This window comes from Callithrix jacchus, chromosome 4, assembly GCF_049354715.1.
Source record: "Callithrix jacchus isolate 240 chromosome 4, calJac240_pri, whole genome shotgun sequence".
Taxonomy (NCBI): domain Eukaryota; kingdom Metazoa; phylum Chordata; class Mammalia; order Primates; family Cebidae; genus Callithrix; species Callithrix jacchus.
The window spans coordinates 14,092,075-14,104,863 of record NC_133505.1 but is presented as its reverse complement, the minus strand read 5'-3'; the positions used below and the strand labels follow the sequence as shown (position 1 = coordinate 14,104,863).

The 12,789-nt window shown below is 40.5% G+C and overlaps 1 protein-coding gene and 1 long non-coding RNA gene across 3 annotated transcripts in view; both read right to left on the bottom strand.

Annotated features, from left to right (window-relative positions):
• Positions 1-12,789, bottom strand: part of ATXN1 (ataxin 1) — a 463,177-nt gene that overhangs the window by 273,351 nt on the left and 177,037 nt on the right. For both annotated transcript variants that reach the window (XM_078368284.1, XM_078368283.1), the window contains exon 3: positions 11,871-12,000. The gene's annotated coding sequence lies outside the window, so the exon portion shown is untranslated. The remainder of the gene's footprint in view (positions 1-11,870; positions 12,001-12,789) is intronic.
• Positions 1-12,789, bottom strand: part of LOC144576580 (uncharacterized) — a 434,267-nt gene that overhangs the window by 244,441 nt on the left and 177,037 nt on the right. The window contains exon 4 of the long non-coding RNA XR_013533693.1: positions 11,871-12,000. This is a non-coding gene — a long non-coding RNA (uncharacterized LOC144576580). The remainder of the gene's footprint in view (positions 1-11,870; positions 12,001-12,789) is intronic.

The following is a 12,789-nucleotide window of genomic DNA, read 5'->3' as shown; positions in this document are numbered from 1 at the left end:
ATTTGGGTTTGTCTGCTGTTTTCTCTCAATTAGAGTGAGATGCCTTTTCAAGGAGGGTATCAGAGATGACACGTCCTTCTCAGTGGGACACACGATGTCAACATGTATCACTGGTGACATTAACCTTGATCACTTAGTTAAGGTGATATCTGCCAGGATTCTTCACGCCAACTTGTATTTTCTCTTTGTAATTACTAAATGTTTTGGGGCGGGCTATTTTAAAATTCTACAAATTTCTTGTTTCTGCATATATTTTTGCCTACTCATTCTAATCCATATAATCCACGTCTGCTCATCTACTGGTGGAACTTTCTCATGGCAATTCTTACTATAAGTTCTAATGAAGTTTTCATACTCCTTCCTTCCTTATTTTTTTATTAACTGAAATTCTGCTGTAAGGAAGAGTCATCCCTTTTCCCTTATTTATTTATTCATTGGAATCAATGGGTATTTTATTCTTTGGGTTATAATCCAGCATTTATTCCCTTACTCAGTTATTCTAAGCTGTAGCTAACCTACCGCTTCAGAGTAGACATGGCCTGTGTTACAGGTTGTCCCTTGTGCCTAAGATAAGGACAGGCACACAGTAGGTATTCAGTTCATTTGTTCATTCATTGGACAGACTATGTTGAGGACCTTGTGTGAGGTGTTAGAGTTGCAAGAAATAAAACAATTCCTCTTCTCAAGTGATTTACAGTCTAGTTAGTAGAGACTCACATGCCCATCTGCGAGTCCCTGTTAAAAGTATTAGGCAAGGGCCGGGCGCACTGGCTCATGCCTGTAAAACCAGCACTTTGGGAGGCCAAGGTGGGCAGATCACGAGGTCAGGAGATCAAGACCATCCTGGCTGACACAGCGAAATCCCGTCTCTACTAAAAATGCAAAAATTAGCTGGGCGTGGTGGTACACACTTGTAGTCCCCGTTCTTCTGGAGTCTGAGGCAGGAGAATCACTTGAACCCAGAAGGGAGAGGTTGCAGTGAGCCAAGATCGCGCCTCTGCACTCCAGCCTGGGAGACAGAGAGAGACTCCATCTCAAAAAAAAAAAAAAAAAAGAGTATTAGGCAAGTACAGCAATGGCACAGGAGGAAATATAGTAAACTCTAGCTAGAGAAAAAGGGGTGTGGCTGATTGGCAGGCAGGAAAGACCTCCTTAAGATCAAACAGCATTCTGCTCTCCTTCTATTGTCCTGCTTGCTCTATAAAAATCAATGGGCATATAAAATACCAAGAGATGCACGCCATCACACAGTTAGCAGGTACTCTGAGTCCCTGAATCTTCTAAACTAATTCCCCAAATCAAACCTCAAGGGCACACTATTTAGGAAGATTTAATGTAATAAACTCAGACTCTTTATATAGTGACTATGTGCTTTTCCAGGAAAATTGGAAACAGCTAAGGGTAAAAAAAAATCTGAAAAGCCATTTGTCTTAATTCAGTCTTCAAATCCAATTTCATCGTTTTTATTCCTTCACAGGGAATAATGAAGAGCAAATAAGGACTATCATCAGTCAAAGATGGACTCCCTAAGTCTCTTTACTTAATTCAATTTCCTTGTACTGCTCTTACTGTATTTTCCAAACAAAGCTGTTCTTTTCTACATACGATAGTTCAGCCCTGCAAATGTCCTGAGGAATAATAAACAAACAGTGGGGGCACATTTGCTGCCACAAATTACACTCTGCAACATTCTTCATCCAAAGTTATTTTCAATTCCAAGCAAGCAAAGACACAAGGAAAATACACTGCCTTGTTGCATGAAATGCACACAATAGAGAATTTGTACTCAGACACTTATTGACACTCAAACCTGTTAACATGTAACTCCTACTATTGTTCTAAAGGATGAATAAGCAAACTCTCCTGCACACACAATGTTACATCATGCACTTTAATTATAATAGTAAATACTGCTGAAAGGAATTTTACTTGTACTATTTCATATCACCCTCAGTAATTAATGTCAATGTGTCTTTTCCATGTAAGAGAGCATACAGCAGAGGCACATATGTGTTGTGTCTTTGCGAATCTGCCCAAATGCACACATATTCATGAATGCACATACAAATAAGCTCTTATGCACACAGATTCACCCCCATGTTAGCATGCATTTATAAATATAGCTTGACCCACCCCTGAGCATGCATGGAGTATACACAAACAGCATACAGTCCAGTTGATTTCCTTTTGTTAACTTTTATACAAGATTAAGATTAAAAGCTAAAAAAAGACAAGTAGACACTTCATGGAGTCTGTGATTAAGAGAGAAGCTAATGAGACAGATGGGCTGATGCATAAAGGGAACTTCAGCACGCCAGCCCACACGCGGTAAAGATTTACCGTGCTATACCGTCTCCATTTCAAGTCTTCATCGTGTGGCATGCTACTTATGTTATTCTTGTTCCCAGACCACAGATACTCCCCACTTTTCTCTGTCCAGACCTCCCTAAATTAGGATTATTAAATGACACCAGATAGCATTCTTCTTCTTTAATGCTGTTATTCAAGGTTTACCCAGAGGCAATATTTACTATAAAATCATGTGGTTTGGTTGAGTGGGGTGGCTCATGCCTGCAATCCCAGACTTTGGGAGGCCAAAGTGGGTGAATCACCAGAGGTCAGGAGTTCGAGACCCACCTAGCCATAATAGTGAAACCCCATCTCTACTAAAAATACAAAAATGAGCCAGGTGTGGTGACACACGCCTGTAGTCCCAGCTACTGGGGAGGCTAAGGCAGGATGATTGCTTGAACCCAGGAGGTGAAGACTGCAGTGAGCCAAGAACTCACCACTGCACTCCAGCTTGGGCAGCAGAGCGAGACACTGTCTCAAAGAAAAAAAAAAATCATGTGGTTTACAGCTTAACAGAGAGTGGACAATTCTGTTACAGGGCTCACCAGAATATTTTTGGAAAAATTCTGTAAACACAGAAGAATTTCTGGCCCAGAAAAACAAGGAGCAGAAAAAATAATTCATATGGAGTTTTTAATTTTTATAGAACAGATTTTGCCTCTGATACGATTGGCTCTCTAAGCTATTTCCACATGTGATTACTGTCCCTAAGAGCTCACTCCATGCCATAAGAAATTGCAGAGTTACAGAAACAGCATATGTAGACAGCTCTACAATTTACAAAACATTTTTCAATGCATTATCTCACTTGATCATCACAATACCCCTGTGAGACAGATATTATAATTATCTCTATTTTATAGAGATGGGGGGGAAATCCCTCAGATTTTAAGTGATTTCCCTAATGTCACAAAGCTAATAAATTGCAGAACTGAGATTCAAAAGTAGAATTTCTGATATTGTATCTCATTTTCTCCCACTGCATGAATTTTATTAAATTTTTCTTGAATTCAGTTTTGGTTCTATTTTGTAATAGTAGACTCTATAAATTCTGCTCATTACATAAATATTTTATGTGCTTCTAAATGAAAGTAACTCTTTAATCCCTAAATTTTTTTGGTAACATTCTCTTTTCTGGTTAAACTAAAATTCCCCGGTTGGCCAGGCACAGTGGCTCACGCTTGTAATCCCAGCACTTTGGGAGGCCAAAGCAGGCGGATCACAGGTCAGGAGATAGAGACCATCCTGGCCAACAGGGTGAAACCCTGTCTCTACTGAAAAATTAGCTGGGCACGGTGGTGCATGCCAGTAATCCCAGCTACTCAGGAGGCTGAGGTAGGACAATCACTTGAATCCAGGAGGTAGAGGTTGCTGTGAAATGAGATTGCGCCACTGCACTCCAGCCTGGTGACAGAGCAAGACTCTGTCTCAAAAAAGAAAATAAAAGAAAGAAATAGATATGCAAAAAAAAAAAAAAAAAAGCACAGGTTGCTTTATCGTCTGCTTTCTTTATTCCCTGGAATCTTCCTTTTGAGAGATCTGGTATCCCATTATCTGAGGATCTGATTATTTCTATGTTGACAAATCTTCCTTTTGCTTTTTAAAACTCTTGCTGCACATATTGCTCAGTAGCTTTCAATTTTATCCACCACTGCTTCCACGCTGTTATCCCGATATGTATCACAATGGCTACCCCTTTCCAGAAAATCTGAAGAGTTCCACGTTTTTACTCAACTGCATTTTTTCTCAAACGTTCCTTCTCTGTCACTGCTATGACCAGATCCCGGAATTAAACAGAAGAGTCTTCCTTTCTGGTTTGCCGCTTCATCCTTCCAGAGCCAGCCCCAAAGGGTGCTTCAACATTACTCCTTTTCAGCTCAGTGCTTTCTGCTGTTATAAAAGCCTTACCTACATATTACCCTATGCGGGGAGCAAAAGGAAGAGGCAGTTTTAAAAAAGACAGATTTATTTATGTGCCAACACAGCCTGATAACTAGACTACTAGGAAAAAAAAGAGGAAATAAATCATAAGATGGTAGCTCAACGGGACATTAGACATGCCCACTTTTTGGGAGGTATGCGTAGGGATTCTTGACTGTGGTCACTATATTCCAGCAGTGACACAGGTTACAGCTTCTGGGGCTGAAGTCTGCATGGCCTAAACAGGACAGTCAGACTCGAGGGCAGCCCATCCTCCTGTCTTGTTGCCCAACTCTACTTTCCCTGTGGTTTTAATAGGATTATTTTGGAATCTGCTATTTCTGTCTCACTCCTTTTCCCCAAACTGTCATATAAGTACTGCAGCTCGACTATTTCACAGCTGCCAAATGTCACTCCAGAGATGGCGGTATTTCAGTGGCAAGTGAAGTGATGATCCCTCTGTGTCATCAAAATGCTCACTGAAGGGGTTAAGCATCTGGAAGACGGTTGCCTTTGTGCATGAACGGAGTGTTTTTGCTTTGGTTTGGTTCACCGTCTATCCTGGAGGAGGAGGTCATCAGCTCCACCTGAGCACGATGGAAGACACACACCAAAAACCACTCCACCAGCTACTAAAATGCACAGGGAAAACATGAGCAGTGATGCTTTTCATAGGTTCTTTCCTGCAGGGCCTTCAAAGTCTTAAAGCAACAAGGTTGCAAAATGATGGTAAGTTTTAGAGGTGGAAGAAACTTCGGAGAGCAAATCACTCATGTTACAGATGGGGAACTTTGAAGCACAGGGTCACGGAGAACCTTGCTCAAAGCCCCCTGACTTATTCCCAAGTCCAAGGGTGTTTCACTTGAATTTGGCTTTATCTGAAAACACACTCAGAGTATCACATCTCTGTCAACCCAAGCACAGGCCCAGCTTCTAAAGCACACGGCACCAGCAACGAATTTCTTGTTTTGCTTGGCTATGTTTATTTGTTTAAGTACTCAGGAAAATCTCCACCAGGAAAAAAGCTGGGTGTTGAATAGAGGGAGAACAGGACACAGTAGATACAGCAGCAACAAATGTTTACTGGGCATTAAGTATGCCCCAGGCCAGGCAATGTTCTCAGGTTTATATGTCTACAATTCCCACAGTGCTCTGTTGATCCCATTTTAGAAGAAGAAGAGAGAGAGAGAGAGAACGGTGGGGGAGAGAGGAATGATTATTCCTGAAGAGAAAACAAGAGAGACAGGATATAACTGTCAACTCAAAAAACCACCTTCCAAAGTTTTACTAAAACATTCAGGAAAATCTAAAAAATACCAGTGATATACTTCTTATTTAATCTGAAGAGATGACCCTTCTTAATACTGCTTGGCATATAGCTGTTTCTTGCTAATTAAAAAAAAAAAAAGTACTTCCAAGATGTTCTGCATATTATCTCCAAATCTTATCACAGTTGTTTCAACAATCAGTGAATGAATAATGCGCTATGTGAACACTGATGACATGAGAGGAGCACAGGTCTTGAGTTGGGGAGAAAGGGAAATGAGTGTTCATTTTCTCTTCCACCTCTAAATCCTATAACATCAAAAGCTCTGATATCTCACATTCTGGAGCTTAGAAAACTACTTACATGCTTCATTTCATTTGATAATCTCTAAAGGAAAAAAAATAGTAACTTGAAAAGTACCATAGAACACTGTCGTTTTGACACAGCTGTATCGAAGTTGGATTCCTACCTCCAGTTTGGCCCACACTTTGAGTGGTATGGTTTGCCAACACTGAAAGCAGCGTCAGTGTTCCAGCGAAGGTCTGTGCGGCAGTCTGCTTTAGGCTTCCAAGGAAAGACAAAACTGTAAGCTTTGCTATCAGCCATTTTCTAATGTGGCTGGAGAGTAGATGATGGAATAGTCTACCTTATTTCATTAGCCTTATTACAACTACGTGAATGCTTCCATACTGACACTAGAAATCAAATGATTTAAAAACTTACAAAGAATAAAATGTTTCAAAAAGAAGCCTGGTATTTTAAAACTCTAAAGTACTCCAAAATAGTTTAAAAGCTATGCCTACATATAAAACACAATGTACTCTTGAATCTTTGACCCCATATTTTTTGTTTTTCCTAAAAAAAATCATTAAATGTCTCAAAATAATGTTTTTACCCAAAGTGGCCATGAATTATGGAGGCTACCAACGGATTGAAGGAAGGGTAGTAGAAAAGGGAAGGGCACATTTATGCTGAAAGATACATTATGGGGAAGTCTGTACTTTTTTTTCTTTTTTGTTTTTTTGAGATGGAGTCTCCTTCTGTTGCCAGGGCTAGAGTACAATGGCACAATCTTGGCTCGCTGAAACCTCCGGACTCCCTGGTTCTAGTGATACTCCTGCCTCAGCCTCCTGAGTAGCTGGGATTACAGGCACGAGCCACCATGCCCAGCTAATTATTTTCTGTATTTTTCGTAGAGATGGGGTTTCACCATGTTGTCCAGAATGGTCTTGATCTCCTGACCTCGTGAGCCACCCACTTTGGCCTCCCAAAGTGCTGGGATTACAGGCATGAGCCATTGCGCCCAGCCATGTATTTTAAATACTTAATATCAGCAAGATTTTCTTAACCTTAGAAATGTACATTTCAACCTTTTGCTTTTTCCTTTTCAACCTTATGATGCAGATGCAGCTGAAGGGTTTGAACTTGAAACCCTGCAGTTTTCCTTTTTGTGTTTCTGTAGGATAAAGCAAACATTTCCTAAGAGCTGAGGGGTGGGGTCGGTTACATACAGAGCCTGAAGGGGGAAACACCCCATGTTCCATAATGCACACTGTGTGTGTGTTGTGTGAGTGCATGGATGCATGGATGCGAAGTAGGGGATGAAATGGGCAACTAAACTGGACTTGTTAAAGAAAGAAAAAACATCTGGGTAGAGTACATGGTGGATGTCTCAGCCCCTGAAGAGAGCGGCTGACTAGGGAGGGATAAGATAGAGAAAAAGGTTTGCCAAAGACAGTAAATCCAAAGCTAAAAATACAGCCTTGACCAAACGCAGGTCAAGGCCTAAGGAGATAAAAGAAATCTCTGAGCAGATCCTGTTATTTAAGAGACCACTAAAAGCACCCAGGAATGGAGGGAGGAAGGTGAGAAGAACCACAATCCCACAAACGATGCTCAGTGGAAGGGTACCAGATAGTAGAGAGGGCAGATGTGACAAATGGAGGGGCTATTCTGATCTGGAACCTAAAATCTGTTTAAAGTGAACTAAATAAAGTTAATTATGTGTGTGCATGAAAGGTAGGATTAATTATATCATGAATCTCACTCTCTTAAGGTGAATTATAGTAGGTAAAGAAAAAGGATATTTTTAGTAAGACAATAAGGTAAATGTGTTCTCGTGTATCTCAATTCTTCCTTTGGGTAGTTAATAAAAATATCACCATACTGTGATAAAGACAGGGTGGCATCCATCTTTCTTTTTCTTTCTTTCTTTCTTTTTTTTTTTTTTTGAGACAGAATCTTGCTCTGTCACCCAGGCTGGAGTGCAGTGGTGTAATCTTGGCTCACTGCAACCTCCACCTCCCAGGTTCTACCAATTCTCCTGCTTTAGCCTCCTGAGTAGCTGGGATCACAGGCATATGCCACTACCTCCAGGCTAGATTTTTGTATTTTAGTAGAGATGGGGTTTCACCATGTTGCCCAGGGTGGTCTCGAACTCCTGAGCTCAGGCAATCCCCCCGCCGTGGCCTCCCAAAGTGCTAGGATTACAGGCGTGAACCACCGCACCCGGCAACGTCTATCTTTCTAACATGTTTGTTTAGTTATAAAAAGTAAAAGATTCATTTCACAATATCTTAAGGTTATAGATTGTTGAGAATATACATTACCTAAATTGAGAAATCAGTAACCCCACCATCTTTACTGGCCCTAGCAACTGTGCACTCAGCGGGTGTCTGACAGTCTGCTTCTCTCTTTGCCTTCTTCAGTTCTCAACCTGGTCCAGCTGTCAACAATCACAACCTCATTGTCAGTCCCTGACTATTCTCTTGTTCTTTCTGTTCTATGCCTTCCAGATCAACAGGTGTTTCTCCACTGGTTTCTCCATTTCAGATGCATGCCATGCCTCCTTTTAGAATGGCCCACTTCATCTTTCCTCTTCACTCAAGCCAGTTACGATAGTGATGACTATCTCCCTGAGGACCGTAAGCTCCATTAGGGCCCATCTCCTGTCTACCTTGTTCTCCCCCTGCATCTTCAATGCCTAGCCCTATACTAGAACACAGGGGCCCCTAGAAAGGCCTTTGCTAAATTAATAAATCAGTGATAAATGAATGGGATTAAAATTAAAGGCACTGTTTCCATTTCTCACATTTCAACAGTTGTGCTTTAACTTTGTACTGGCAAAATCATAAGGCACCCCAAAGTCCCTGTGGGACTTTGCAAATTGACATTGCAACGATGATTTTGCCTGGTCTTGTAGAGAGGTCCTGTACATGAGTGCACAAACGGTTTAGGCAACGTGAGTAGTACAGGTACACAACCAAAAACTGCTGACCACAGATCTGAGGTCACAACACAATTAATATGGTTAAGTATTCCCCACTCTCCTGCCTCCCTAGAGACATTCATTCTGGTGAGCCCTTGATAACCAACACGTCTATATTTCTGCACTCCAGCCAGTGATCCATAGCAAGAGAATCTTTTCTTCCTCCCTGAATCTCTATCGATTTTGTAGTTTCGGAGGAAGCTAAGTGCTATTCAAATACCAAATGTTCCATATGGCAGTGTGATTACCATTCCCACTACCGTTACGTGAGGCCTTCTACCTACACTCACGAGGTGCCTCATCAGAATCTGGCAGAACATTATGAACTCTTTCCCTGACCTATATTTGCTAACTCATTTGTTGTCCTCTCTCCCTCTATGAACTTACTAATTTTGTTGAAATAACATACGTGTGTATAAATCCAAATTTTGTTTTCTTATTCATCCTCATCATCACTTATAGGAAAATGATGTATGACACATTAAGGAGGTATTCTTAAGCTAATATGTCTTAATTATGAATTCAGATATTCCTCTTCTGCTGAGAAATACAGAGCTGTTCAAATTAGACCAGAAATTAGGGCCAAAACGAATGCAGCATCCACATAACACAAGCTCGTTACAGGGAAACCAGTGAAAAGCAGAGGCTGAAGCCACACAAGTCATTCTGTGTTTGTCCCCTTCATGCCAAATAATTCCCTGACCGCTTTTCCTTTCACTTTTCAATGTTATGATGGAGCCAGAGGGTCAAGAGATTCATAACCCTACAGTCTTCCCCTTCGTATATCGTAGGATAAAGCACACATTTCCTAACAGCTGGGGCGGTGGTGGGGGGGGGTCTCTTCATCTACCTTCGCTTTCATTTATTTAGTGAAATGAAGCTTATTTAGTAATGACGGAAAGAGATGAGCCAACTAGGGCAGCTCACATATGGTGCCAGACGGTGAGGGACTCTCTCTGTGCCCAAGGCACTCGGTGTACCACAGGAGCTAGGCAGCTCCGGGTGGGAAAGCAGCTCTGCTCTCACCCAATGGCTGCTCCAAGGGTGCCCCTGGCCAGGTGATACAGACAGCCATGGTTTCAAAGCTCTGTGAAAAATAGGTCTCTGACTTAAGACTTCATCAGGCAGTCTCTCCAGGGCTGGGATTACCCCACTAATACAAATTAAAGTCATTCCGAAGTATGCTAAACTCTTTTTTTTTTTCAGAGACTAGAGGAGGATGAAAAGAGGGAGGAAAATGAGGCAAAGTAATTTTGCAAGATTAGGATTATACTGTGGTTTGTGCCAATACCTTACATTTGTTTACTTCTATACTGATCATTTTCTCGAATGATTAAATACTTCTGAAATAGGATTTTTAACAATTTTAGACATTTTATATATCTTATCTGCAGCAACACCCAATGGAGAAGGGTACTATTATTATCTGAATTTTACATGCAAAGTAACTTGCCCAATGTCACACTTCGAGAAAACAGCAGAGCTGGAATTTGAGCCCAGGAAGCCTGAAGCTTGCAATCTTATCTACAGCTTTTGCATCATATGGCACTAACATAGCTATATTTAATCATGTTCCCGATATCGGACATATATAGACACATACATACTTTTAAACTAATGAGCAGTATAACTTCAGATACATGTCTAATAAAGGCTTATTATTAAATACATTTTTGCTCTTTTTAAGAAATGAAAAACTATGCTTTCTACTGAAAAATGATTGCTATCTAGTGATTTCATAGTTGTCTAAAAATACTTTGCCAGAAAGGAAGAACTTAAAATTCCCCAGGACCCTTCTACTCCTTCTGGATTTAATATTATTTCTGAACTGTCGAAATCTGGTAAGTTTCAAGCATACTACTGTCTAATGGAGGAAGGTTCTACAAAACAGCACAATTTACTAACAAATGACCCCCCAATGCCAAAAACCCAAAATACATGGAAACATCATTTTGCATAATCAGGTAGCAAAAGCTCTTTTTGTTTTCAAAATTCCCAGCACTGGAAAATTGTATGAAGCAGACACTCTCATAAACTGCCTCTGGAAGTATAAACTGGTATGACTTTATTGGAAAGTAATTTGGCAACAAGTTACCAAAAGCCTTAAAACTTGACAAATCTTACATTTAACAATCTGCTGCTAAGAAATTAGCTTAAGGAAATCATTTGTAACGGGAACTAATACAGAGCTATAAGAATATTTTTGGTATCATGAAAGCAGAAATATGGCTGGGCGTGGTGGCTCATGCCTGTAATCCCGGCACTTTGGGAGGCTGAGGTAGGAGGACTGACTGAGGTCATGAGTTTGAGACTAGCCTGGGCAACATGGCAAAACCCCATCACTATAAAAAAAAAATACAAAAATTAGCCGGGCATGGTGGCCGGCACCTGTAGTCCCAGCTATTAATATTTGGGAGGCTGAGGTGGGAGGATCACTTGAGACTTGGAGGTAGAGGTTGCAGTGAGCCAAAATTGTGCCACTGCACTCCAGCCTGGGTAACAGAGTGAGACCCGGTCTCAGAAAAATAAAAAGGCAAAAAAAAAAAATCAGAAACGACTAACTGTCGATTTAGAAGGGATATAAATTAAATAAATTTTAGAATATTTGTTCAATAGTATATTATATAATCATTAAGAATTATATTGTAGAAAAATATCTGTTGCTATGAAAAATGTTCCAAATTATATTCTTAAGAAAAACAATATTCTTAACAACCTCTACTAACTACCTCCACAATCTCTACTATCATTTGATGGTCGTCTCTCTAGGTGAATTTATGAACACTGCTTTCAGAATTATCAGCAATGCCTTGTCATCTATTCCAACCAGTGACCTCAAAATAAGTAGAAGTTATTTCCTTTCCCACAAAAAAGCAAGGGTTCCATTTTTATAAAAGAGACAGTGAAAAAAAAATAGATGGAGTCTACATGAACATATAGATACATGTGTATGTTGTGTGTGTATGTTTGTGTGACCAGATATATATACACCCCCACCCCTATATTAAGGATATTACAACTCAGTGATAATTATTTCCCTTTAAAGATCTTAGAAAGGTTTACCTGTACCATGTGCTTTCATCACAATGAAGAACCGTAAGCATCAGCTGTTCCTTGCAGTGGACCTTTTCACGAAGATTTTGCTTGAGTACAAAGGGTGGCAGTGGAGAATCTCAATGAAAAATGCCTAGACCTGTAATTATAAAAACAATATTCACACTGAGTTAGGCAGCTTCTGTGGTCTTCATTCACATTCGCTGAAGTCACAGAAACAGGAAACATTATATTGCATAATCACACACACACACACACACACACACACACACACACACGCAGTTTTTCAATCAGAATGTCAAAAACTCAGCAGGCAGAGACACAGCAAGTCTCCATCCCAAGGGATGAATGGGCTCTGGCCAGGGGTTGCTTCCCTCCCATCTCCTCACCTTAGGGACATCACTATCAAAATAATCCTGTTCTTTCCCCTCCTTCCCTGCTTAATGATTCTAAGATTTCAAAGAAATAAAAAGCAGTCAGTTCTTCAGAGAAAATGTCAGAAACCTTGCTGAATTGGACGCGCTCTTTCTCTAAGATTCCTTCTAGTCACAAAATTAGGCAAATTCTGTGCATATATTTATCATTCCGGCCTGAGTTTCACTTTTGAAACTACACATGCCTCTTTGTTGATAACTCAGTTAAGACATGATGTTAGCGATGGCCAAGGTCATGATGAACACTGATGAACATTTACTATGCACTGGGCCCTGTGCTAAGGGCTTTATGCACATTGCCCCATCCCATTGCAGTCTGTGAGGTGGCTAGGAATCATGATTACCTCTGCATTATTGACAAGAAAACCAAGAGTAAACACAGTCAACAGATGTTAAAGCCAGTTTGAGACAACAGTTCACAGAGGCCATGCTTAGGATTCTAGTGCTGTCCCATCTCTTCAAAGCTGATCTTGCTATCAACACTTCTCTAGTTA